General features: G+C 40.6%; 1 non-coding gene and 1 pseudogene across 1 annotated transcript; one reads left to right on the forward strand and one right to left on the reverse strand.

Annotated features, from left to right (window-relative positions):
• Positions 1 to 658: 658 nt before the first annotated feature.
• Positions 659 to 765, reverse strand: LOC148565235 (small nucleolar RNA R71). The gene has a single exon (XR_015885588.1). It is a non-coding gene; the product is annotated as a small nucleolar RNA R71 (small nucleolar RNA).
• A 2,974-nt stretch (positions 766 to 3,739) lies between these two features.
• On the forward strand, positions 3,740 to 5,293 carry LOC148565236 (uncharacterized; annotated as a pseudogene).
• The last annotated feature ends 9,505 nt before the right edge of the window (positions 5,294 to 14,798 follow it).

A 14,798-nucleotide genomic window follows, 5' to 3' on the forward strand; every position in this document is an offset into this window, starting at 1 on the left:
TCACACTAACAGCATTTCTGAAGAAGTTACTATCTATATCTTTCTTTCTTGTGGTTGCCTTGTTGGTTGTATGACAGTTAGAAGAAGCGGGGCTTCAATTTCCTTTGATTCTGAACCTGAGAGGACCTTCCTTAGATTAAGGAGGGAAGCAAGAGGAAAGAGAGTAGTTGGTGCTGAGGAAGAGGAGGAGTACTTTGAACCAGATATGGGTGAGAATATGGAGAACCATCATGAAGAAGAGGCTCACAACCATGGCCGAGAAGGTCCAGCACATCAGGCTGGGCAAGAGAGAAGGGTTCTGGGTTTGTACATCAATCCAAACCCAGGAAATTGCGGAAGTAGCATCCAAAGGCCAACCATACATGCCAAAAACTTTGAACTAAAGCCACAGCTCATCACCCTTGTTTAGAACAATTGTTCATTCGGAAGGAGTGTCCAAGAAGACCCCAATCAACATCTAACCACCTTCCTGAGGATATCTGATACTGTGAAGTCTAATGGTGTTCATCCTGACACCTATAGACTACTTCTGTTCCCTTTCTCACTCAAGGACAAGGCATCTAAATGGCTGGAATCCTTCCCAAAGGAGAGTTTAGCATCCTGGGAAGATGTGGTGAATAAATTCTTGGCAAGATTCTATCCTCCTCAACGGATCAACAGGTTGAGAGCTGAGGTACAAAGCTTCAGGCAGCAAGATGGTGAGACTCTATATGAAGCATGGGAGAGGTTTAAGGACCTGACAAGAAGGTGCCCACCAGATATGTTCAATGAATGGGTGCAGCTGCACATTTTCTATGAAGGTCTTTCTTATGAATCGAAGAAGGTAGTAGACCACTCATCCGGGGGATCTCTGAACAAGAAGAAGACCATTGAAGAAGTCATAGATGTCATTGAGACTGTAGCCGAGAATGACTACTTCTATGCTTCTGAAAGAGGCAACACTAGAGGAGTGATGGAGCTAAACAATGTGGATGCACTGCTAGCCCAAAACAAGCTTATCACCAAGCAGCTGGCTGATCTTACCAAGAAGATAGAGAGGAACCAAGTAGCAGCAATCACCACTTCATCAACAACCCAAGAGGGAGTGAATGCAGAGGCAGAGGATGAGCAAGAACAAGCCAACTACATTGGAAACTCACCTAGGAAAGCACATGATCCATACTCCAAGACCTACAATCCTAGTTGGAGGAACCACCCAAACTTTGGTTGGGGAAATCAACAAGACCAAGACCAAGATCAGAGACGCCACAACCCCAACAACAATGTAGCCCACCAACATTCCACGCAAAGATCATATCAACACCCACCTAACAACACACCTCAACATCCATACCAAAGCCAAAATGGCCCTTCTCATCCCTCCAACCTCAACTCACCATCATCTGAAGATAGACTCTCAAGGATTGAGACTATACTTGAAGGCATATGCAAAGAGATTCAAGATAACAAGGTGTTTAAAAAGGAGGTGCGAGCCAGTATCAAGAACCAGGGAGACACCATCAAGAGGCTGGAATTTCAAGTGGGATACTTATCTGAGAAGATTCCCAAACCTACTGATAGCTTCCCAAGTGACACAGAGAAAAATCCAAGAGGTGAAGCAAAGAAAGTCAGATGGGAAGATTGTAAGATGGTTACTATAAGTAATAAGAAGATTGAGGAAGAGCTGAACAACCCACTAGAATAACCTGAAGATACTTCAGTAGGAAAGCAGGGGGAGAATCATCAAGAAACCACAATTACACAGAAGGAGCTGACACAGAAGGAGCTGCTGAGACTCTATGCACCCTTTCCCTACTTACTAAATGGCTGTGTAGAGAAGAGAATATATTCAAGGTTTCTTGACATGTTTGCATCCCTCCATGTAAACATACCATTCATCAAGGCCCTTCAGCGAATGCCCTCATATATTAAGTATATGAAGGAGCTGCTGACCAGGAAAAGCTCACTCAAGAGAGGACAAACAATAGTGATGAATAAGGAGTGCAGTGCCCTCATTCAACCCGAGTTGCCTACAAAAAGGAAGGACCCAGGGAGTTTTCACATCCCCTGTGCCATAGGAGAAACCATGTTTGATAAAGGACTTTGCGATTTGGAAGCAAGCATCAACTTGATGCCTTTATCCCTTATGAAGAGGCTGCAGATCAATGAGATAATGCCCACAGATGTAGTCATCAGGCTGGCTGACAAGACTCAAAAACAAGCAGTAGGAGTGGTTGAAAATATGCTGGTGAAGGTTGGAAACTACTTCTTTCCCACAGATTTTGTCATATTGGAAATAGAGGAAAGTCATCTCCATCCAATCATATTGGGGAGACCATTCCTAGTCACAGCCAGAGTACTTATAGATGTGGAGCGAGGAGAGCTAATTTTGAGGATCCATGATGAACAACTCACATTCAATGTTTTCAAACCCTCACAAGAAACAGATCAAGAGAACCAAGAACCAAGAAAAGATCACAGTGAGATACTGATAGAAGAAACAAGCACTGAAGCACAACCAGCACATCTGGGAGTCCCCTTGGTTGAAAAACAAGATAATCAACAGCTGTCACAGCTAGAGGAAACTCAAGTGGAGCCAAAACCACCAGAATCACATGAGACTGGCAACAAAATCTCCACAGGAAAAGAGACCACAAAGAGCAGGATAACAGCAAAGAAGAAAGTACCAAGGAGATGGAGGAACAAGAAGATCCCTATAGAAGATTTCTCTCCAGGAGATAAAGTGATCTCAGCTTACTTACCAGCTATTCTCCCTAATCTCCCCACCATCCCATCTCAGCTACCTAAAGTCTTTACCATCAACAGAGTTCTCTCTCTAAAACATGTGGAAATCCTTGATGAAGCCAATGGAGATAGATTTACTGCAAGGGGGGAGGACTTGAAGCACTACCAACCACCCTGATAAAGGCAGAACGTCAAGCTAGTGATGCTAAAGAAGCACTTCATGGGAGGCAACCCATGTTTTATATGATTTTAAAAATAGTTAATAATGCAAGGTTCATGAATTTCAAATTAACTTGATATGCACTTGAATGAATCCTTGTGTGCAACATATAGTGAGGAACAAGTTTGGTGTTCAAGGCACACTAAGAGAACATAAATGTAACCCACATCATGTCACTCTTTGGGGCCTTGAACAAATCTTTTACACCACATAGCACCAAACTAAGTTTGGTGTTGCCAATGTTGCATACATGGATGTTGAGTTAGTCAGTTGGTCTGCACTCATGAATAGCACTTAGTTAGTTAAAATAAAAACTTTAAAAAGTAGTTAGCCTTTCAATTTTGCCGCCACTTTCTACAAGTGTGTTTTTAATCACATTTCTTTTATTTTGTAGGAGCATTGATGGGGCAATTGAAGGGTTCGGATAACACAAAAGGAAGATACTATACATGTGTCTTCAAGGGGATTGCATTGGGAATGGTTGCCATGCAACATTGGAAGAAGAACAAGCTTGGAAACTGAACCAACCCCATCATAAAGTTGGTGATCCTTGTGCTCACCCATGCTAAACCCCATCCGTCCATCACACAACCGCCCCATCAATCCACACCTTTCATTCACTCATCACTTTCCTATATAAGCGAGTCCTAGTCCGTACTTCCCTTCACATTCCAATTCCCATTCCTTACACTACACACCTTCGGCATCCAAATCCCTTCATCACACCTTGTCCTAACCAACTGAATTTCTCATCTATCCGTACCTTCCACCCTCTTCACACATCAACTCAAACTCATGGCATCATCAAGCTCCAAGAGGCAAAAGAGGAAGGAACCGGTGGAGAACACCCCTTTCGATGAGAGGAGATTCAAAACTGTATTCCATGAACTCGAATTTGAACGGATAAAGCTCAAGAAGATACTGCTTGAGTTAATATTCTAAATTGACGAGGATGAGTGCCCACAGATTCGAGAGAAGATTGAACAAAGGGGTTGGCAAAGGCTTACGAACTCGGAGGGGAAGATAAATGTAAACCTCATCAAAGAGTTCTATGAAAATGTGGTCAGAGAAGACAAAACCAAGGGCCCTACCTTCAAAAGTTACATAAGAGGGAGAGAGGTGGACTTCAGCCCCAATGCTATAACAAGGACTCTTCAGTTGAAATCACCACATTTTGATGAGCTTGGTTATAAAGCAAGAGTAAGTAAGAGCCCTGACAATGATGAACTTGAACAAATTGTGAATGACATATGTGTTATAGGAGCTGACTGGGAAAGGTATGCGGATAAGAGACCCAGGTTCATCAAGAGAGGAGACCTCAGCCCTGAAGCCAAGGGATGGTTTGAACTTGTGAGGAGATCTATCCTCCCAGCAACGAACAATTCTGAGGTCAACGTCACTCGAGCTACTATGGTACATTGCTTAGTACAAGGTGAAGATATCAATGTGCACGAACTTATAGCTGAGGGGATTCAAGAGTCAGCTGAGAAGATTGATTCGGGTGCCAGGCTTTGGTACCCCAGCACCATCCTCAGACTGTGCATGAAGGCCAAGGTTGTCTTCGAGGATAACAACCCAGATTGGTTAAATCCTGGGAGGCTAATTACGTTTCAGCATCTAACTCATGTGACACCAGCCCAACAACAAAGAAGACCTCACATAGGAAAGCCAAAACCAAAAGGAGGATCTCACCAAGAAGAGTCTCATCAGGAAGAACACCAACAAGAAGAATATTATGACCTAACCAATTTAAATCTGAATCACATTCAAGGAGCCATTAAAGACTTGGCAAGGAGATATGTAGAAGGACAAGAGCAACAACTACACATTCAAGCCCAAAGGATGGATCATCAAGAAGAACTCCTCTCCAATTGGATGAATCAACAAGGGGAGTGGCAGAAACAGCAAATGGAACATTACTCCCAGCTCACTCAAGCCATCAATCAGGTGACTGAAAGGCAAGAGCGTCAAGACAAATGCCTTCAAGAACTCAACCAACGTCAGCTAGCTTAGACGAAGGCATTCAATGAGTTCAGTGTACTTAATGAAGGACGGCAACTACATAGGGAGGAGTTCAACATAAACACTCAAGCCAAGTTGAACTACATGTCTAGTCATATACATAATCTACACTCTGCAATCCCCAAGTATGATGAGGTCCAAAAAGATTTTACAGAACAAGAGGAAAGGAAGGTGAAACAGCAGAAGGAAACATTGAAGAAGAAGATGGAAGATGCTGGCTTCTGGAAGAAGTTGATTGGAAAAAGCAAGGGAAGTGGGAGTGCAAGCACTCAAGAAAAACACAAAGAGGACAAACAAGAAGGAGAGCATGAGCACCCCCAAGAGTAAAAGGTGGTGGAGTTCTCTCATTGTCCCATCTTTTTCAAGTTTTAAATAAGGAAAATCATGTATGAAATAGAACATGCTTCCATGGTAGTTTATGATTTTCAATTCTGTTTTTAGTATTCTCCTTGCTTAGGTCTATGATTGCTAGTCAAATTGCCTGTTTTCAATTCCATCTTGCTTATTGTGTTGCTTGTCTCCTTTTGAATCAAATAAAAAGAGATGTTATGAAAGACCAAAGTGGAGTTCAAGTTGTGGAGTAAGTTCTTAGATTTGTGGTGTAGTAATCACTTAGCTAAGTTGGTTCACCAATAAGGTGGGAAGGCAACTATCTGTCTTGAATCATATGCTTGAAACACACCCCATGAGGCTAGCTAAATAATAAGATCCTAATAAGAAAAAGGGAAAAGAACAATAAGAGTTAAAAAAGAAAGAAAAGTTAATAAAGGATAAGGCTAGGCACCAAGGGTTTGAACCTTGAGGGATGTGTCTGTGGTGCTCTTGTACCAAGGATCTGCTTGGATTAATAAGTTCTTAGGAGTGCTTCATCACTTGGTAACTTGGGTTAACTAACCCGGAATTATCAACTGAAAATCCATTATCAAGAGCAACCTGGCTACAGAACATTTAGTAACCCAAAGAGGTGCTGGACACCAAGACCTCAAGGAAAGAAAATAACAAACCATGTGCCTGTGGTGTGCATGTATGGGGGAGAGACTTGAGGGAGTAAGTCCTTAGGGGTGCTTCAACACCTAGCACCTTGAACCAACTGGTTCGGGAGTGTTGGTTGAAAGCTTATTTTAAAGAGTCGCCCCCTCACAGAGCACTTAGCCTAAGGATGCAATAAACCCTGAAAACAATAAAAGGATCAATGAATAAAAGTCTCATAGGGTGCAATCAAGTGAGTATTCAAGACATGATAAAGGTTTGAAAGCCAGTGAAGGAATGAACCTAAGTTGCTATACATGAAATCACCATAAAACCAAGGACATGACTTCCACAATAATGACTCATATCTCTTAGCATTTCATTCATCATTCTCTTGTTCCAGTACTTACTTTGGGACAAGCAAGCTTTAAGTTTGGTGTTGTGATGCCAGGGCATTTTGGCCAGTTTCACTGACCTTTTCTTTATGGTTTTAGGGTAATTTCATGCACTTTCTTAGGAAATAAGCAAGTTTTGGGTAGAATTTCACTTACATCTTGATTCAAGCAAACATTGTGATTTTTATATGAATTCATGAGAATTATGCATAAATTGAATGACAAATTGGATGATGCATATCTCATAACTTGGACTAGAACTTTGATGCACTTTATTGCTTGATTTCAGGACAAAGGAAGCAAGGAAGAACCACGTTAGCAACCACGTTAGTCTAACTAACGTGACCTCTAACGTGGAAGGGGAGCTAGCTTTCAACGTTAATGAGAAAAGTAATTGCCAATAACGTCCTCGAAGCCATCTTAGCCCACGTTAATTGCCACGTTAACTACATTAATGTGGTAGTTAACGTGGAAGAAGAAAATGAGGCCAACGTTAGTGACACTCACCTTTGTCACTAACGTTGGACCAAGCTCATATTGGCCACGTTAAGAGCCACGTTAACTCAGTTAACGTGGACTCTAACGTAGGGAAACAAAAGAATGGCCAATGTTAGTGACACTCACCTTTGTCACTAACGTTGAGCTAAGCCACTTTGAGCCACGTTAGTTGCCACGTTAACTCAGTTAACGTGGAATCTAACGTGGAGGAAGCAAAGAATTGCCAACGTTAGTGACACTCACCTTTGTCACTAACGTTGGGGTGAGCCACTATGAGCCACGTTAACTCCCACGTTAACTACATTAACGTGGAAGCTAACGTGAGTAAAAGGGATAATGAGCCAACGTTAGTGACACTCACCTTTGTCACTAACGTTGGAAATGGCTAGCAATACCACGTTAGAAGCCACGTTAACCTAGTTAACGTGAACTCTAACGTTGGACGTAGGGGCGTTTTGGAACGTTAGTGACAAAGGTAAGTGTCACTAATATTCTCAAAGATGTGGCAAGCCTACGTTAAGGGTCGTGTTAGCCACACTAACGTGAACTCTAACGTAGGGAGAAAGGAGGATTCTCAACATTATTGGAAAAAGTAAGTCCAAATAACGTGTGCGAAGGACCAAGAGGCAACGTTAGTGGTCACGTTGATGCCACTAACGTTGAAGTTAACATGGATCATCCTTGGGATTGGAACGTTAGTGAAAAAGGTGATTGCCACTAACGTTCTCGAACCCGCACTTTCACTTAACGTTAACGCTACTAACGTCCTAAGCTAGAATCCCTGCCTACTTCACACTTTCTCTCTGTAAGTAAAGCTGAGCCCACTGAAGAAGATAACTACTTCAACTCAAGATCCAAAGGCCCATATCCAAGACTTGAAGAGCCAACTAGAAGATCAGAAGAATAGTATAAATAGGGAGAACTTTGAACTAGAGAGGGCTTTTTGGGGGGCATTATTAGAATCACTCTCTGTATTTTACTTTCTCTGCAACTTTTAGTTTAACTTTCAGAATGTACTTTCCATCTATGCTTTTCATTCCCAGAGCTATGAACAACTAAACCCCTTTCATTGGGTTAAGGAGCTCTGTTGTAATTTGATGGATCAATATTAGTTTTCATTATTCTTCTTCTCTCTTTTCTCTTGATTTTTACTAGAAAGCTTTCAATCTTCATCCAATTAGATAGTTGTCTTGGGAAAGAAGCTATTCATACTTGGATCTCTTCTGAACCTTGGAAGAGGAATGAAGAGATCATGCTAGAAATGCTTTCTCATGTTGGACCAAATTGGGGTTTGGATAGATATAGTGACATATAATCCTACCAACACTTTGATTTGGAAATACATGTGGTATAATCAGTGACCATACTTCATCTCTTCTCATGAGCAATTAGACCAAAAAATTGGCTTTTGATCTAATTTGAGAGATTGAGTTACCAAGGAATTGGAATTCAATCACTTAAGATTGCCAAGGAGATCAATGAATGCATTGATTGAGGAAGAGATGAAAATGAACTTGATCCAGAGAATACAACATCTCCTAAGCCCAATGAACTCCCCATTTCTGATCTTACCCATTCTATTTACTTTCTTCTATTTACTTTCATGCTAAACTCCCATTCCCCATTTAAGATTCTGCAATTTACTTTCCATCATTTATTTTCTGCCATTTACTTTCCCGCCATTTAATTTCCTGCAATTTTCAACCCAAATTTCTACTTAGCTTAACTAGAACATTCCTCCAATTAAAGTTGCTTGACCAATCAATCCCTGTGGGATTCGACCTCACTCTATTGTGAGTTTTTACTTGACGACAATTCGGTATACTTGCCGAAGGAAATTTGTTAAAGGACAAGTTTCCATGCATCATTACCTCCCTGCAGACTTCGTGATACTTGATACTGGTGAGGAAAAGGATGACTCCATCATCCTGAGAAGGCCATTCCTAGCTATTGGGAGAGCCTTGATTAATGTTGAGAGAGGAGAGTTTGTTCTGAGGTTTTGGGAGGATAACATACTGTTTATGATTCTCAAACCAGAACCTCTCTCAGACAAAGGAGGTACTAGCATGCAGAGATCAGTGCTCACACCTTCTCACTCGGTGGAAAGCCAGACAGAGCCCCTGACATCAAACCTAAGTTTGGTGTTGGGCATTCACCACCCACCATTGAAGGAGGAGGCCCCAAAAATAAAATACCCAAGGGTTGGAGGAATAACAATATTCCGACTGAAGGCTTCTCACCTGACACGAGAGTAGTCTTCACAAGAAGTCCAGTCATACCACATACAGTGAACAGAATCTTGTCTCTGGAGCACGTTGAAGTAATCCATGAGAGCACAGGGAGAAATTTCACAATGAGGGGTGAAGATTTAAGCCCCTATGAACCTCCGTAAAGGAGCTGTCCATCAAGCTAATGACGGTAAAGAAGCGCTTGTTGGGAGGCAACCCAACTATACGTATCCTATAGTTTACTTTCACTTTCTTTTATTCTGTTTTAGTTTATTTGAGTTTGATTTCATATTAATTTATTTCATATTGATTTTCATAGTTTTCCTCATTTTTCTGACGTTTGTGATCATGTATAATTGATGAGCGGATATTTTATACGCTTTTTGATGCTATTTTCTTAGCGTTTTTAGTATATTTTGTTAAGTTTTATTATGTTTTAGTAGGTTTTAATGCAAAATTCACTTTATGGATACTAATTTAAGCTTTTGTATTTTTCTTATGATTTTAGGTGATTTTTAGGTAAATTTGGCAAGTTTTAGCAAAGTCTAATTCAAAGGCAAAGAAAGGAGTGTAGATGCTGTTAAATCCTGACCTCCATGCATTCAAACGAGCATTTCTTGAGCTACAGAGATCCAATTGACACACTCTTAAAGGTGTTAGAAAGCTAACTTCTAGGGCTTTCCAGAAATTGATAATGGTTTATACTTTTCTTTGGAGACGATGACCCAAAACGGGCGTTGAACGCCCAACTTACCCCCTTTCCAGCGTCCAACGCCCAAACAGGACCAACATCCCAAGTTGAACGCCCAAACTGGAATTCAATGCCACCAAGGGAGCAGGGAAGCAGCATGGACACTCCCTAGTGGGCGTTCAGTGCCCACTTCTTCAAGTTGGATGCCAAGCTCATCCTAAACACTCACCAAGTGGATGCCCAAAAGTGGATTTTCGCACCTTTAGCAAAGTTTATATCATTTTTGTAATTCTTAATTATTAGTAATATCTTATAGGTCTAGTATTTACTATAAATAAAGGGCTTCCTTCTTTCTGAGGATTATGCCTCCTAGGAGGGGACAAGCCCAGACACGTTACGTTCTCTGTTTTCTCTGTACAATATGAGCAACTAAACCTCCTAAGTTAAGGTTAGGAGCTCTGCTGATTCCTATGGATTACTATAATTACTTTTCTACTTCAATCTATGTTTGATTCTATTCTATGATGTATTATCGCTCTTAATCTTTATGAATTTGGGGTGGAACAAAATTAAGACCCCCCGTTCTACATGAGTTTCTTACGAGTCCTGACCCGGATAGTATTGAGCTATAGCTTGAGAGTGCATCACGGGTTCTAACAAGTTACTTGAGCTAATTGGGATATGTGACATGAAATCTTATTAGTCAGGTATAATTGAGGTTCCTGTGGCTATAAGGACTAGAATCATAGAGCGTCATTCTCCGATCCGGAAGATCTGACCTTGTCTGTGGCGTTTTGAGTAGGATCATCAAGATATTGAATTGCGTGCGCTTCACCCACTCCCAGATTGATCTAGCCTGTTTGGGTCTTTGATTTGGGCCTGAGGAGATTAATGACCATGACCAATGGCTTAATCACTTACAGCCATGCCATTGAAGGAATCATTCATCGTTGGAGTAGTTAGTATGACGTGCAGAAGAATAAGCATCTCCGAGGCCTTAACTGATTTCTCATTACTGTCTCTACATCAATTCTCTATTGCTTTTGTTATTGCTTGTTTATGCACCTGCAACAAACAACAACTATCTTTCTATTCGCCTGACTAAGATCTGCAGGATAACCACAGCTTGCTCAATCCGACAATCCTCGTGGGATTCGACCCTCACTCACCTAAGGTATTATTTAGACGACCCGGTGCCCTTGCCAATTTAGTTGTGCGAGTCACAAATTCGTGCACTAAATACCCAGAGATCTAACAAGAAATTGGAGAAGAGATTGGGAAATTTTGGCCAATTCTATCTCAAAACTTGGAACCTTAATAGTGCAAGAATTCTTTGCCAATGCCTGGGTTAGCAAGAAGCACAACACTAGTGTGAAACCAGTGCCAAAAAACTGGAGCTCCATGGTTAGAGAACAAATCTTGGATTTCAACCAGGAAAGTGTGAGATTGGCACTGCAGCTGCCCCGAATGCAAGGGGTCCCACACTCTTACACTGAAAGGATCAACTCTGACCAAAGGCTGGAGCAAGTGCTTGCAGACATTTGTGTAGAAGGAGCTCAATGGAGAAGGGACACACATGGCAAGCCCTACCAACTGGGTACGCTTGACCTTAAGCCCGTGGCTAGAGGATGGTTAGAGCTTGTTCAATGCTCCATCATCCCCACAAGTAACCGATTTGAGGTTACTATTAACCGAGCAATAATGGTTCATTGCATCATGCTCAGGAATGAGGTGGAAGTGTATAAGGTCATTCCTTATGAGATCTACAAGATTACATAAAAGGTTTCCACCCAAGCACGACTAGCGTTCCCTCACCTCATATATCGCCTATGCAACTCAGCTGGAGTTCGCATAGCAGGAGACACCCTCATTGAGATATATAAACCCATCACAAAAAGGAGGATGGAAAATGTCAGGGAGCCTGCACACGGACCACAACATGAGCCTATTTAGCTGCCTCCACCTGAGATCCCGAAAATGCCTCACAGAATGTACTTCCCTTCCTGTGACTATTGTGACCAACTGAATACATCTCTAGGGGAGCTGACTTCATCCGTGGACCAGCTAAGGATAGAGCATCAAGATCATTCTGTCATCCTCCATAGATAAGGGAGGATCAGAGAATCATGAGAGAAGAGTAGCAGAGATAGTGGCGAGACATTGATGAGCTCAAGCGCTCCAAAGGATTCACCAGAGGGAGCAGTAGCTGCCATCACTGAGGTGGTCATGTTTCATACTCTGTTTTTGCTTATGTTATTTCTGTTCTCCTTGTACTTTACTTTCATCTATTTTCTATTCTAGTTCATGATCACATTTAGTATTTCATTTTTTTCTAGTATTATTTTTTCTTTATTGTGTTATAAGACATCTTATGTATCCATCATCAAGCTTAAAAAAAATTTATTGAAAAGGAATAGTAAAGGTACATGAGATTTTGAGTTATATCATGAGTTATTCCAATTATCTAAGATGTGGTGGCCTTGTCTTTATTTTTTGAATGTATGAATAAACTATGCATAATTGATATTGTGGTTAAGTATATTGGCTCTTGAAGACAGTGAATTTAGAGAAGTATTATTGATTCTCTGAAAAATAAAAAATATTGATTCTTGAAGCAAGAAAAAGCAGCAAAAAGAAAAAATATAAAAGAAAAAGAAAAATAAAAGAAAAATAAAGAAAAAGACAAGAGCAAGGATCCAAGGCTTTGAGCATCAATGGTTAGGAGGGTCAAAATTGGCCTAAAAAGCTCAAATGAGTTGCTATCCCTAACTATATGCTTGTGGTGTGAAGGTGTCAAGTAAAAAGCTTGAGAATGAGCAGTTAAAGTCATGATCCAAAACTAAAGAGTACACATAAGAACTCTGGGCACCACTGTCTGGGAATTTAAGCAAAGCTAAATTTGAATCCAAAGGGTTCTCCCAGTTAAGTGCTTGTGGCATTTATGTATCCGGTGGTCATACTTGAAAACGAGATGCTTAGAGTCACGGCTAGCCTCAAAGGTGCAAAGCACCAAAAAGAAGCTGTGTTCAAGAATCAAGAAAAGCTAAAAGAAGAGAATCAATAATATCATCCGAATTCTAAGTTCCAAGGGATGCCAATATTTCTGAGATACAAAGGAAACTGAGATACCAAAGCTGTTTAGGAATAAAGAACTAATAGCCCCACTCAGTGATTGGAACTGAGCTTCATTGACAAACTCTGAGACCTTATGTATTGTACTCTTCTTTAGTCCTTACTTGTTTTTGGTTTCTTGAGGACAAGCAACAGCTTAAGTTTGGTGTTCTGATAAGTGGATTTCTTATAAGCTTTTTCACAGCATTTTCATAGTGTTTTTAGTTAGATTTTATTAATTTTAGTATGTTTTAGTGTGTTTTAGTGCAAAATTTATCTTTTAGATGCTACTTTGAATTTTTTTTGTTTTTTCTATGATTTTAGGTGATTTTTTGGGCACAAATGGCAGAATTAGCAAAGTCCTGTTCAGAGAAGAAGAAAGGATAGTAGATGCTGTCAGATCCTGACCTCCGTGCACTCCAATGAGCATATCTTTAGCTACAGAGGTCCAAATGATGCACTCTTAATGGCGTTGGAAAGCTACTTCAAGAGCATTCCAGCAATATATGATAGTCTATACTTCTTTTCCAGATCACTACCCATAACTGGCATTGAACGCCCACATCTGGAGTTCAACACCCAAGAAGGATCAAAGCCCAGCATTGAATGCCCAAGACTGGTGTTCAACGCCACCAAGGGACCAAGGGAGCAACACGTTCACCCCTTAGCTGCACCTAATGCCCAAACTCCAAGTTGCCGCCAGGCTTAGGACGAGCAAAATACCAAAGTGGGCCCAAAGTGGATTTTCGCACTCTTTAGATTAGTCTAGTTTAACTTTGTACTTTTTAAATTAAAATTAACATCTTTTACGGTTAGCATCTCCTATATATAGAGGAGATCACTTGATCAATAAGAGGGAACAACTTGTATCATACTTTTCAGATCTAAGTTTTCTTTGTAAATTATGAGCAACTAAACCTCCTAGGTTAAGGTTAGGAGCTCTGTTGATTCCTATGGATTAATAATATTACTGTTTCTATTTCAATATATGTTTGATTCCATTCTATGATGTATTGTCGTTCTTCATCCAAATAAGATTGGGTATGTCCCTTTCTCTACAGGAGGTCTTTATGAGTCCTAACCTGGATAGTACTGAGCTAAAGCTTGAGAATACATCACCTGAACCATTAATTCACTAGGGCTAATCGAGGATACGTGACATATAATCCGATTAGTTATGGATGATGAGGTTCTTGTGGCGCTAAGGCTAGAATCATACAGCATCATTCTCCTATCCGGAAGATCTGACCTTGTCTGTGGAGTTTTGAGTAGGATCACAAGGGAGAATGAATTGTGTGGGCTTCATCCTTGGCCATAGTGAATGACTATGAATTAACTTGATGAGAGGACATAAGTTAATCTTTGACAACTTTGCTATGGTTTAGGGTAGATTGACTTGATGAGAGGACATGAGTTAATCACTTACAGCTTTCCCATAGAACGACTTATTCATTGTTGAATTAGCCAGTAAGAGTTGTTAATCTAGAAAGATGAAGCATATCCAAAGCCTTAACTGATTTCTTATCATTGATTTTACGTCTTTTCTTTATAAATTGTTTGTTTGATGTGCCTACAATAATAACTCTCTTTCTATTTGTCTGACTAAGATCTGCAGGATAACCACAGCTTGATCAATCTAATAATCCTCGTGGGATCGACTCTCACTCACCTGAGGTATTACTTGGACGACCCGGTGCACTTGCCAATAAAGTTGTGCGAGTTCAATTTCGCGCACCAACCACCATAGTAAAATTGCCAATTGAAGAAAATTTATTCTATACTCTGCAATTAGGGTTAAATTTAATTAGGGTTCTATATCACAATTTCATAGTTAATTAGGGTTTTTCTATGTCTGGTTCACTTTCTACCGTGTTGTCTTTGCTAGAAACTTTCTCGTGCCGAATCACATATGAGCATTTGTTGTTATTATTAGTGTTGAA

This window comes from Arachis ipaensis, chromosome B5 (genome assembly GCF_059453495.1).
Source record: "Arachis ipaensis isolate K30076 ecotype BB chromosome B5, ASM5945349v1, whole genome shotgun sequence".
NCBI lineage: Eukaryota > Viridiplantae > Streptophyta > Magnoliopsida > Fabales > Fabaceae > Arachis > Arachis ipaensis.